At 33.8% G+C, this 13,267-nt stretch overlaps 1 pseudogene; it reads right to left on the reverse strand.

Moving 5' to 3' along the window:
* Window positions 1–1,545: 1,545 nt before the first annotated feature.
* LOC123821828 lies at window positions 1,546–2,252 on the reverse strand (annotated as a pseudogene).
* Window positions 2,253–13,267: the final 11,015 nt, after the last annotated feature.

Raw genomic sequence — 13,267 nt, forward strand, 5'->3', positions numbered from 1 at the left:
TAAACCAACAGAAGAATTTCTCCATTGCACAAATCCAGAATGATTTTGTTAAAAAATTGCAATTAATTGTGTTACATACAATATATATAATGAAATATTATTCATCCATAAAAAGGAATGAAGCAGTGCTATATAATACAACATGGATGAAACTTGAAAACTTTGTGCTGAATGAAACAGACCAGACAAAAAAGGGACAAATACTGTGTGATTCCACTTACGTGAAATGTCTATTACAGGTAACTTTATGGAAACAGAAAATAAGTTAGAGGTGACCAGGAGTTGTGAATTGGAAAGAATAGGGAATTACCCTAGTTACTGTTTAATGATTACAGAGTTTCTATTTGAGTAAATAGTGATGATGATTGTACAATGTTGTGGATGTCATTAATGCCACTGAACTGTATACTTAAAAATGGTTAAAGTGGGAAATTTTAGGTTATATATTTTATCACAAAAATTGTAGTTCATGGGCAGTAATATGACCAAAAGAAAGTATAGCATTGAATTTCATGCCAGTGACAATCCTGATATTTTTAGCTTAGATTAATTTTTATTCTTGTTCAAGAATTGATACTACATCAAGTAGCCATATCATTAACATTGACTAGTTACTCTGAAAAAAAAAAGCTGCACAACTTGTGGAAATAAATAACTGTCTTTGGAATCTACTATAACTTTAAAAGTCCTATCTATCTAACTATCTATATATTCATCTCTTTCAAACTGAAATTAAGCCAACCAAGACACTAATCACTTCAGAAGAAAAGATATTTATAGGTAATAATGTAAGAATAAAAAACACTAAAAAAATTCTGGTGTTTGGAGAATAGAAGTTGAGAGACATATGTATACATGTGCTAATGCATGCATATTGCAAAATGTGGAATCAATAGATACCATGTTAAGTAGGTCGATAAAATAAAATAACTTCCCTTTACTTAGAAGAAAGGACTGCAAAGGTGTCTGTCACCCACAAGGATTCCAGATGTTATTATTGCTGCATAAACAACTCTTTTGAACAGTGTTCCAAGTCTTTGCATGAAACCTTCCCTTGAACATCTGGCAGCTAATCTGACTACATTTCCACCCTTCACTAGATATTCGTAAGGCTTTTTTTCACACCAGTCCTATAAAAAGTTAGGATAAGAGGGTTGAGAGAGCCTCTTTCCTGGAGCACAGTGTCCTTTGCAATTTCCCATTGTAGTTTCATATTGCATGTATGCCTCTCCAAGGAAAGATCAGCGTGTAAGAAAACAGCATGGGAACAGGTTTTTCTACCCCCACCCCACCCCCACAGAGCACGGTGGTGATGGTTCCATAAAGTTTTTGTTGAGTCAAGAGAAGATAAAAATGAATTTTGAATAGAGAGGGACAGAGATTTTTCTCCCAGTATATTCTTCTGTTCATTATCTCCACAAAATAAGGTGAGAACCTTGGTGTAAAGGTAAGAAAACAAATTTGAAAAATGAGGTAAATGAACACAAGAGGGGGAAAAAGCCTGAAACTTACTTCCAGGGATAAAAGAAAAATTTTTAAAGAAGGTTAAAATTCATCAGTGCTCCCTTCATTATCTTCTCCTTCCCCCTCCTAATATCATCTTCACTTTATTCACCTTTATCCTCACCCCCCTCTTCATCAATGTCTTCCAACACTATTTATCATTATTTATCATCATCTTCTTCTCCCTCCCTTTTTCATTACCCAAGTCAGGAACCAAGTAGTACCATAATGGATTTGGCCAAATATCACCTTTGATGACTTCTCCTAACTCATCTTCACCTGCATCAGAATGGTCAGTAAATACGGTAAAGAAGCTCTCTGGTTCCTCTTCATGCTGCCCCTTTCTGCTGGCTTTAACCTGCATTGGACTTGAAGGTTCCTCAAATCCTTTCCAGATTTCCATTTGATTTCAGCGGAGTTTGGAGATGGATCACCACTCTCATTCAGACAAAATTCTTTGCACAGAACTTTATGTTCAAAGTAAGGATTTTCATCAGAATAAAAATCTATTCTGTAACCTTATTAATATCTTCAAGATCTTCTGTCACTTCAACTCTTTTCAAATAATGCAGTGCCTCTTCATCCTCTTCTCCAATTAATTCAGTCACTTGTGGATGGCTGACAAATGTTGTTACCCCAAAATGTGGGATTTAGGAGATCAATTCTGACCTCTTCTGAAAAAATGGTTGGTGTAGTTTGTTATATTCCTATTCTACTTTCAAAATTTCCTCACTGGCTTGATTATTCATTAAGTCTGTCTACTTCATTTTATACTTCATCATATGTTCAATTATGTAGCTGGGTATTTTCACTGCAAAAAAAAAGAACTTATACTTTCTATACCTAGAAAAGCAGTAAAAAACTCTTTTATAAAGATGTCTTCCGGAAAATGTTAAGAAACCACTGGGAAATTTGGCCAGGTGAAATGATATTAAATGGTCCGCTATGTTTTCTTTGTCTAATTCCAACAGTTTTTTAAAGCTATCTTTCCTTACTTTAAGCTTCTTTTTCTAGTCCATGCTTCCTGAGAAAAACTCAGCAAAAAGGAGAAAGAGTTTATTCCTTAGTTGAAATTGAACTCAAAGAAATAAAATCTGCCAGTGCTTGGGTATTTTCTGTGTTAAAATCACCCAAGCTCACCCAACTCTCCTCAGGGGCATTTCTAAGTTCTGTAAACTTATATGACTCAATGACGCCGAAATTGCATTCATTCATCCAAATCAAAATAGGTAGTATAGTGGAGAAAAAGCTTACTGATACTTCCACTCTCCTTAGTAGAGCACTGTTTCAAACTTTTCCATTCTCCTCCAACATGGCAAACACTTCCTCTTCCCCCTTCACTGCTGACCTCCACCTCCCAGTATTTATGCCCAGTATTTATGCAACATTTGTATAAATGTTGCCTGGACCTAGTGACTTGCTTCTGACAGTAGAATACAGGAAAAGTAATAGGATATTAGTTCAGAGATTAGGTTACAAAAAAACTGTTTAAGTTCCATCTTGCCACTCTGTCCCTTGTTGTCCGTTGAATCATTCACTTGGGAGGATGTAAGTGGCTATGCTTCGAGTAGTGTTATGGAGAAGCTCATGTGGCAAGAAACTGATGTCTACAGCCAACATCCAGCAAGGACCTGAAATCTGCCACCAGCCATTAGAGTCAGAATGGAAGAAAATTCTGCCTTAGTGAAGCCACCAATGACTGCAGCCTCAGCTGATGCCTTGATTGCAGCCCTGTGAGACATTCTGTACCACAGGATGAATGACTCAGAGAGCTATGAAATAATAGATGTTCTTATATGCCTCTAAAATATAGGATAATTTGTTATGTACCAATAGATCGCTAACACAGCAGGTAATGTCTCCACCATGTGCTCTTTTTAAAAAATTGATGTAGATACCACTATCTCATCTTTCTATAAATCAACCTCCTACTTCTGTTCCACATGTTGTGTTCCCTCCTATTACAGTGGAAGGAACATTTCTAATCCTATCTGAGTTAAACTGTAATCTTTATTGCCTTGAACCTTATTTACATGTATCTGCTCAGTTACTGGAGACCCTGCAGGGGGATGACATCAGGTTGATTGACAGAGGGTGAGACTCAGAAGGGCTGCAACTCCAGTTAAGGCAGTGTTCAGCAAGTGGTAAGACAAAGATGTAAACAAAGTACTATGAGAACACAAGGAAAAGAGCCATTAGTTCTACCTTTAGGAACTCAGTAATATTTAAGGAGATGTCATTTGAACTGGTCATTGCAATTGCTGCTATTTCACTGTCTGCTTTTGACTTCGGTAGATTTGGGCTTTGCCTTTCTTGCCTGTCTTCTATTCCCCATATATACACCTATGGCTATGTGTTCACTTTGAGAATGTCCCAAGGAAAATGGTGTCAGGACTCCCAATTATGTTTTTGGAAACCTCAGATTTTATGAATGAGTTTTAAGGATATTAATAATGTTGGACTCAAATAAATATACAAATCAGTATATACAATAAGAATCTATAGTAAGTAGCAACATATCCAAATTATATACAACCCACTAATTCAAACACATGGAATTAGACTTTAAAAATAGTACTTTAAAAATTATTGGTGATAATTTTCTAGTTCCAAAGAATTAATAATTTTGAAATGGCAAAAACCTACCAAGTGTCAAATAGTATAAAACATTAAAGTGACATTTCTGAGAAGGTCAAATAGAAATAAATAAATTCATAAAAGTGACAGAGAGAAAAGAGAGGTTGCTTAAAGAAAGATTAGATAACATTTAGACTTCCTAGCAGCAATACTGGAAAGAAAAAAAATCATTAGATAAATGTCATTCATATTCTGAGAAAATGTAACAATAAAGTTAGAACTATGAATTACACAATAACTTCTTTTTTCAAATTCAAAGATAAAATAAATATCCTTTCAGATATATAAGGCTCATTAAATTATGTATATAGCATACTTTATATTATATAATATAGTATATGCTATATAATAAATATATATAATATATGAACTATATATAAACTATATAACTATTATTTATATACTATTATTATATATAATATATAGAACTCTATTATATATAATTTTTCTTTCTTTTACATTTTTAAATTGTTGTTCAGTAAGTTGTCCCCATTTTCCCCCCATTACTCTTCCCTGCCCTACCCACTCCACCTTCCACATTCAATTCTGTGCCCCCCACCCCATTGTCTTTGTCTATGGGTCCTTTATACATGTTCTTTGACTTAACCCTTGTCCTTCTTTCCCCCGTTATTCCCCTCCCACCTTCCCTCTGGTCACTGTCAGTTTGTTCTTTATTTCCATGTCTGTGGTTCTATTTTGCTCACTAGTTTATTTTGTTGATTAGGTTCCACTCATAGGTGAGATCCTGTGGTATTTGTATTTCACTGCCTGGTTTATTTCACTTAGCATAATCCTCTCCAGATCCATCCATACTGTCTTGGAGGGTAGGAGTTCCTTCTTTCTTTCTGCTGGGTATTATTCCACTGTATACGTGTACCACAGTTTTTTGATCCACTCATTTACTGATGGGCACTTTTGATCCACTCATTTACTGATGGGCACTTAGGCTGTTTCCAGTACTTGGCTATTGTAAATAATGCTGCAATGAACATTGAGATGCATAGGTTCTTTTGAATTGGTATTTCAGTATTCTTAGAGTTTAATCCCAGCAGTGGAATTGCCAGGTCAAAAAGCAGTTCCATTTTCAGTTTTTTTAGGAAATTCCATACTGTTTTCCACAGTAGCTGAAGACTGCTGCAGCTATTATATACAATTTCAATAAGACTTGAAACCAAGAAATGAATAAAGGTTAAATTTGATAATGATTTAAAATATTAAGTAATCACTTAGAACTAAAGTCCAAGACAGAACATGGTAGAGTGTGATGCAGCACGAAGCAGGATGGATTAACATGGGGTATAGACATGGTTAAGAGAATTGTATGTTCTTCTCTTTCAGGAGTATAATATTGCCAATAATCAATTTTTATGTTTGATATGACAATTTAATATAAGATATTGATATCAAATTTTGAGGATGATTTCTATAATGAAAATGAATATAGGAATGAAAGAAATATAAAATGAAAAGGAAAATAAATGTCAAAACAATATAAGTGAGACAGAAGTCAAGTAATTAAATAAGGGAAAAATAGAAAAAAGAAATAGGCATAATAAATAGCAATAACAAAGTATGATGGTGCAAGATAATATATTTTATGAGAATAAAGTTACCCTTATCTATGAAAATGAGTTTTTATATCTTAGCAAAGGCATTCTAAGCATGTTATCCCTTATAAAAGAAAAACTCAGAAAATTTGATATGCATTGATATAATAATATATCCTGGCCCCAAACTAGAAAAAAAACAAAGATTTTAACAATCTTAACATTTTAAAAAGAAGAATTCAATGGGGGAAAAAGCCATGAAAAGACATGGAAGAATCTTAATTGCATATTGCTAAGTGAAAGAAGCCAAATCTGAAAAGGGTACTTACTATACAATTCAACTACATAACATTCTGGAAAAGGCAAAACTATGAAGAGAAGGGTTGTGAGGGATTAAGGTAGAAGGCAAAATGACTAGGGCACAGAGAACTTTTAGGACAGTGAAACTATTCTGTATGTGATTCTAATGGTGGATATATATCATTATATACTTGTCAAAACCCATAGAACGTACAACACCAAGAGTAAATCCTAATGTAAACTATAGCCTTTGGGTGATGATGATGTGTTTCTATATGTTCATCAGTTGGAACAAATGCACCACTCTAGCGCAGAGTGTACATGGTAGTGGAGATTGTGTGTGGAGGGAGGACAGTGGATATTTGGGAACTCTCTGTATCTTCTGCTCTATTTTGCTGCAAACCTAAAGCTGCTTTAAAAACTAAAGGCTATAGAGAGAGAGGCAGAGAGTGAGAGAGAGAGAGAGAGAGAGAGAGAGAGAGAGAGAGAGAGAGAGAGAAACTCATATATTACTATAATTTGAAATTACTTTTAAGTGGATAGTTTGTAGTACACTCTGAATTTGAAAATTGATTTTAATACTTTTCAGGATTTTAGTAATACAAAGAGAATAGAGGACCTAAAAATAATTGAAAACCATGAGGAGAAAGAACAAAAAATGAGAACACAGCATTAATAAACCAACACAAGAAGTTATTTTATTCAAGAAAATGATTTATATTACTATCACAGCATAGTCATTTTTTAATATTTTATGAAAGCTGATCAACACAACAGATAACATATATGAAGGACTAACTATATTCCAGGCACTCTTTTTCTAAAGATTTTACAAGCTGTAATTCTTTAAATCATTGCCAAAAAACCTCATAAAGTGGGTACTGATATATTATTGTTATTTTACAGATGAGGGAAGTGATGAAGTTTGTTAATAGGTTTTCTAGTATAGAAAGATATTTACATTCTTTAAAAAACCACTTGGTGAAAATATTGTGCTTTTTAATATGTTGCTAGGATTTTTGTTAATATTTTAACTAGGATTTTTCATTGGTGATCCTGTCATGCTGGTCTATAAAAGAGAATATGAAATTCAATCTTAAACATGTTTATTTGTTGTCTGTACATGTGGACTTTTGTAAATTAAAAGTATAAAAAGTTTTACTAATAGTGAGCATCATGCTATCTTCTTGTATATATTATAATTTCTGATGTAGTTATCTTAGCAGTACACTACTTGGTACATAGATATTCATAATTATTTTGTTTTTTATTTGTATGACACCATGTCTCTGATTCAATTTCAATTCCTGCTTACTTTTTATGTGCATCTGTCTGGTTTATTTTTGTCTATACCTTTATTTTTCAAACATTCTGAGGTTTCTTACTGTGACTATAAAACATAAAATTCTGTTTTGTTTCATGATTCTATCTAAAATTTCTATTTTGTAATGTAAAGTGAGATAATCCTATTCACATTTATTCATATGAATATGTTTACTTTTAAAAAATTTATTTATTTTTAGAGGAAGGGAGGGAGAAAGAAAGGGAGAGAAATAACAATGTGCAGTTGCTTCTTGAGCACCCCATACTGGAGACCTCAACCACAACTCAGGCATGGGCTCTGACTAGGAATTGAACCAGCAACCCTTTGATTCGCAGGCTGGCGCTCAATCCACTGAGCCACACCAGCCAGGGCAGAATATGTTTACTCTTGTTTCTGCCATATTCTTTCATGTTTTTGTTTTTAATTTTGTAAACTTCCTTCACTTTCTGTGTTTTCTTAAAACTTATAGATTTTTATTTTTGTTATTATTATGATTATTCCTTTATACATTAGCTTTCTTTCTCTTTTTATAGACTGAATTAGTTTGTTAAAATAAGTAATGATAAAAATTAGTTTTTCCTTTTTCTGTATTCCTATTTTACTACATAATAATTAGATAGTATCTTGTTACAGTTTACCTTTGTGTTGTTAAACATGTTAGACTACTTATTTGTTCCTTTATTTGATTTTCTCTGAATATCAACAGTTATATAATCAATGATTTTATAACTAGTCTTCTTTAGCCCTTCTCAGCCAAATTTGTTTAGATATATAACTTTTATAATATTTAGAGTCTATAAGATTTGTGTCTGATTATTTTGTTCTAGTTCTCATAACCTCACATCTCAGATGAACAGTTATAGAACATATATTCCATATTTACAATCAGTCCTTGATCCAATATATCTCTTCCTTTTATCTCTTAAAAAGCTAATTTCCATTCTTTATTCTGGTGATTTCCTGAAGATGGGTTCTTGAGAATAATGTTCCATTAGTTCCTGCAGATTCTAAACTGTTTATACTTCATAAACTTGACTTTTTGGCTAAATAGAAAAAAAAAAGGCTTCCAGCCAAGATGGAGGTGTAAGTAGATGAAAAGGAAGAAGTAAACATTCAACCAGAACAGAATGAAGGAACAAGAATTCAAAAAAACAAGGAAAGACTTAGGGACCTCTGGGACAACTTTAAACATTCCACCACCCAAATCATAGAGGTGCCAGAAGGAGAAGACAAAGAGCAATAAATTAAAAAGTTCTCTGAAAAAATAATGAAAGAAAACTTCCCCAATCTGGTTAAGGAAATAGACATACAAGTCTGGGAAGTACAGAGAATCCCAAAGAAGTTGGACCCAAGGAGGAACATACCAAGACATATTATAATTAAATTACCCAAGGCTAAAGATAAAGAGAGAATCTTGAAGCAAGATAAAAGGAGATAGTTACCTACAAATGAGTTCCCATAAGACTAGCAGCTGATTTTTCAAAAGAAATCTTACAGGCAAGAAGGGGCTGGAAACAAATATTCAAAAGCATGAAAAGCAAGAACCTACATCCAAGATTACTCTATCCAGTAAAGCTATCATTTAGAATGGAAGGGCAGATAAAGTGCTTCCCAGATAAAGTTTAGTTAAAGTTCATTGTACATCAAGCCCTTATTATATGAAATGTTAAAGGGCCTTATCTAAGAAAAAAGATAAAAAATATGAACAGTAAAATGGCAATAAATTCACAACTATCAACAACTGACTTTAAAAAAATCTAAGACAAGAAAAAAAAACTAAGCAAACACCAAAAACAGGAACAGAATCACAGAAATGGAGATCACATGGAGAGTTATCAGTGGGGTGGGGGAGACAGGAATATAGGGGAAAAGATACAGGGAATAAGAAGCATAATTGGTAGGTACAAAATAGACAGGGGAAGCTTAAAAATAGTATAAAAAATGGAGAGGCCAAAGAACTTCTTTATATGACCCATGGAGATGAACTAAGCGGGGGGAAATGATGGATGGAAGAGGGATACAGGGCAAAGGAGGATAAAAGGGAGAAAAATGAGATAACTGTAGTAACATAATCAATAAAATATACTAAAAAACCCAACTATGTGAAGACATAGAATAAAAGAAAGGCAACAACAAAAACAAAAATAACATATAGCTCTCTCTTTGGTATCATTTGGGCTTTCCTCAATGATATTAAATGATTATTCTGCAATGAATTGCGTATTAAAGAATTCTGAGGCAAATCTCAGTATTTTCCTTTTTAATGTACTGATTATTCTTGCCTGAAGACCTGCAAATTTCTTTATTATATTTAAATTCTACTTACTATATTAGGATACATCTTGGTGCTGATGATTAATAGAAGCTTTCTAGATATTGATGATTCTGTGGTAATTTTCCCTAGAAATTGTGTCCTTTAAAAATTAAATTTGAAATCTTCTTTCACTCCAAGAATGTTTCCTTTTTAATATTAAATATTATGTTTAAATACCAATTCTTTTTTGTTATTTTTCTTCTTTAGGTTCTCTATGTATGTTAGATTAACTTTGCCTTTCTTCTCTACCTTTTATGTTCTCTCTAATCCTGTTTATCTCTTTATTTCCATTTCATTTTGCTAGCTTTACTCATTTCTGCTCTCTTTCCCTTATCATGTCTACCTCACTGTATATTTTACCTTGTAACTTATCCATATCTATTTCTTAATTTAGAATGGATTTTCTTTTTTTTTCCACTTTTCTCCCAAATTTTGCCAGCTTTGGGTCATCAGCTCCTACCGTTTTATCAATCACTCCCAAGTTCTTGCATTTGTGCCTTGCAGTTATCATTCATAAAAGCAATTACTTCATTGTGTCCTTATGAAAATTCATGGCAGAATGTTAGGATGAATTTTTCAGTCTCTCCTTGGCAACATGTTATGGCATGTGTTCTTGAACAATTGGTACATTTTGCTGCTCTTCTGTCTTTCCGTGTATTATCTTTGTATTAATAATATGGCTGTTCTTTTATTACTCATAATTAACCAAGTTACATTTTTCTCATCTAGGTTCCTGGGAAAAGGAGAAGGGAAAATAGATATCTGGGATTTACAAAGTTTTGGTTCTCTCTGCTATTACAGAGGTAGGCTGCGTTTGGTAATCATCACTCCTCTGTTTAATCTTTGTGGAGCCCACCATTGCTTCCAACGGGACAAATCCAAGAGGGCTTTTGTCAACAGTGCTACTCACTGCAGTTCCCACACTAATTGCTGAAAATAAGATGTAGATGATTCACAAATCAAGAAAAGCAATGCAATTCAGCTGCAGGAAGCACAGCGTGTGTGTGTGTGTGTGTGTGTGTGTGTGTGTGTGTGTGTGCGCGGAGTTGGTTGTGAGATTAGCCACAACTGAGTCCTCTACACTTACCAGGCTTCGTCCTTTCCTCCTATGCTGCTATAGACCAGATTGAGTTCCTGCTATAACCAAAGGAAAAAGCTTTTACATTTCACAGTGAAACTCTCACTTTCAAGAATTATATTTATCTTAAAGCTTTCTAAGATTATATACCATTGGGCCCACTCTCTGCTCTTCTTACTTTTTCTTATGTGACTTCTGGTGATCTCAGCAGTTTGGGCATCTCGTACACACATTTTGAAAACTGAAGGTTATCTATCTCCTGATTTTATTAAAAAGAGAATTTGCAGTGTTATTTTATTCATTTATTTATTTTTATTCTCCTTGTTGGTTGGTATATGCTTCAGAAGGAGAAAGGGAAAGTTGCTAATTTTTGTCATCACCTTCATTCCAGACTCTGTTCATATATTCAGCAGTACTAATTATACATATTACATAGTCCATACATAAATTTTTAGAAGTCTTTACAACCTCAAAGACACTTATTACTTTCTATTTTTCCCATTGATACAAGCAGATGTTAATTTTTAAAAGTGGAATCTCATCAAAATTTTCACTGGCCTAAAAAATTTCCATTGTTTACTTTTACAAAAAATGTTACTCTTTTCCCTAAACTCTCTTTCTCTTTTAAGAAGTCATATAAGAACTGGCTACAAGCATAGGCTAATAATCTGTATTATTTTTCTCATAACCTTGTTAACGTCCTTAATTAATAAATATTTCTTCTTTGGGCTTCAAATGTATCACCACCATCATCATAACATCTTTCCGAGTGATAAAGCACTTGCTGGCTCATTAGACTCTAAGCTTCACAAGGGCACATTTACCAATTTTCACTGTGGTATCTCCTGAACCTAACATAGTACCTGGCCCCAAAGGGTGATTATTAAATGTGTTCAATAAATAGAGGAATGATATTTCTTTTGCTAACCATTTTCTGGCACTTGTGCAATATTTGTTTAAGAATAGCTTCAAACTTTCTGATTTCAGAAAATTTCAATGTGAGAACTTGATTTCAACTACTTCAAAGGGTCAGTGTAATGAAGATGTTTATTTTATTTATTTGGCTTCCCATGTTGTCATGCTTAACACAGTATGACAACAATAAAGATGTAGGAGAAAGAATATGAAAGGGAGAAAATGCTGTGGTACAGGTGACATAAAAGTTCTCAACCAGTCCGAGACTCTAAATTGAAATCCAATTCCTCCAGCAAGGGAACTAGAATGTCCTTCCATCTTTATCACCCCGCTGACTTTTGTCTCTGGTAGGCCATGTGGCTAGGGAGTAGGAGTTAGAACTTGTCTTTATGTACTTTAAATGTCATCCTTTCTCTTGGCCTTAAGGCATTTTAGTTAGTGTTGTTTCTCCACCTTTTTACAATCATAAAATGAGACTATACAAATATTGCTAATACAGTTTCAAAATCAAACATAGGAGGAAAACAGCACAAATTCTCAAAGGCAAATCACATTAGCAAAGGAGAAATGAGGAATTTCCTAAACAAGGATGAGAAAATGAAGAATTAATTCTTGGTAACCACTCCTTGCACAAGAAGCCACCAGTATTAGAAAAAGAAAGTCACTGCTCCTGTCTATAATATAGTCACAGCTGAGAAGACTTAGGGTCAAATGAACTGTAGGTCTTCACCAACCATTTTCTCTCTATGATCTTCTGAGAAAGAATAGCATGTGGTGAATTTGCATGGTGCACTGTTGAACATCTGGAGAGAGTAACATGTACCATTTAAAGTTGATGTGTATTAGAAGAATTTGATATCTGTTCCCTTAATGAGGAGGTGCTCCTCTCATTCAGGTTATCAGGTAGATGTGAAAACAAATATTTCCACCAGGAAAGATTCTAGCAAGTTGGAAATACATAGACCATCGAGTAATACTTTATTATTAACATTTTTCTCATGTGAATGTACATGGGAAGAGCTAGTGGTGTTTTATCAACATTTGGGTATGTTTTATTGTATTAAAAATGCTTCTCCATACTGCAGTATTCTCAGTAGTGCACCCACTTTAATGTAAGTACATTTGTTATATAAGGCATACTTAATTGAAATAAAATGCCTAATTTATTTATTCTAAAGGTTGGGATCCTTTTCACTTTTAAAAATGACTCTTAAGTAACAGAAAGACTGCTAAAATAAAAACACAAAAAAATCAGAAACTTTCCCTCTAGGGTGCTCACAGGGAGTAATTTAATCACTTCACATTATGTTATTTGAGGCGAGTTTACTACTCTCCGCCCCAGAGAGAGAGTCATATCTTTTCCACGCATAACCTTTTTACTCTCTGCCTACCTCAACTACCAAGTGAACATTTCTAAACAAAAATGTTTCAGGAAAATCAGTCAATAATGCAGCGATTGTTCTCACATTTACTGAAAGTGTGGATTCATCCCTACTCTATCTTGTAAGTGTATAGGCGCTAAATACAGTATCTATTTTTATGGGAGTCTCTGTAGTTTGCCAGTAAACAGGATTGATTCATAGTCTAATAAAGCAAAAAAAAAAAAAAATCCACGATAGGAACGCCAGGACAACCCTAGAAGAACTGGC

This window comes from Phyllostomus hastatus, unplaced genomic scaffold (genome assembly GCF_019186645.2).
Source record: "Phyllostomus hastatus isolate PE091 unplaced genomic scaffold, TTU_PhHast_1.1 phas_contig_40, whole genome shotgun sequence".
Taxonomy (NCBI): Eukaryota; Metazoa; Chordata; class Mammalia; order Chiroptera; family Phyllostomidae; genus Phyllostomus; species Phyllostomus hastatus.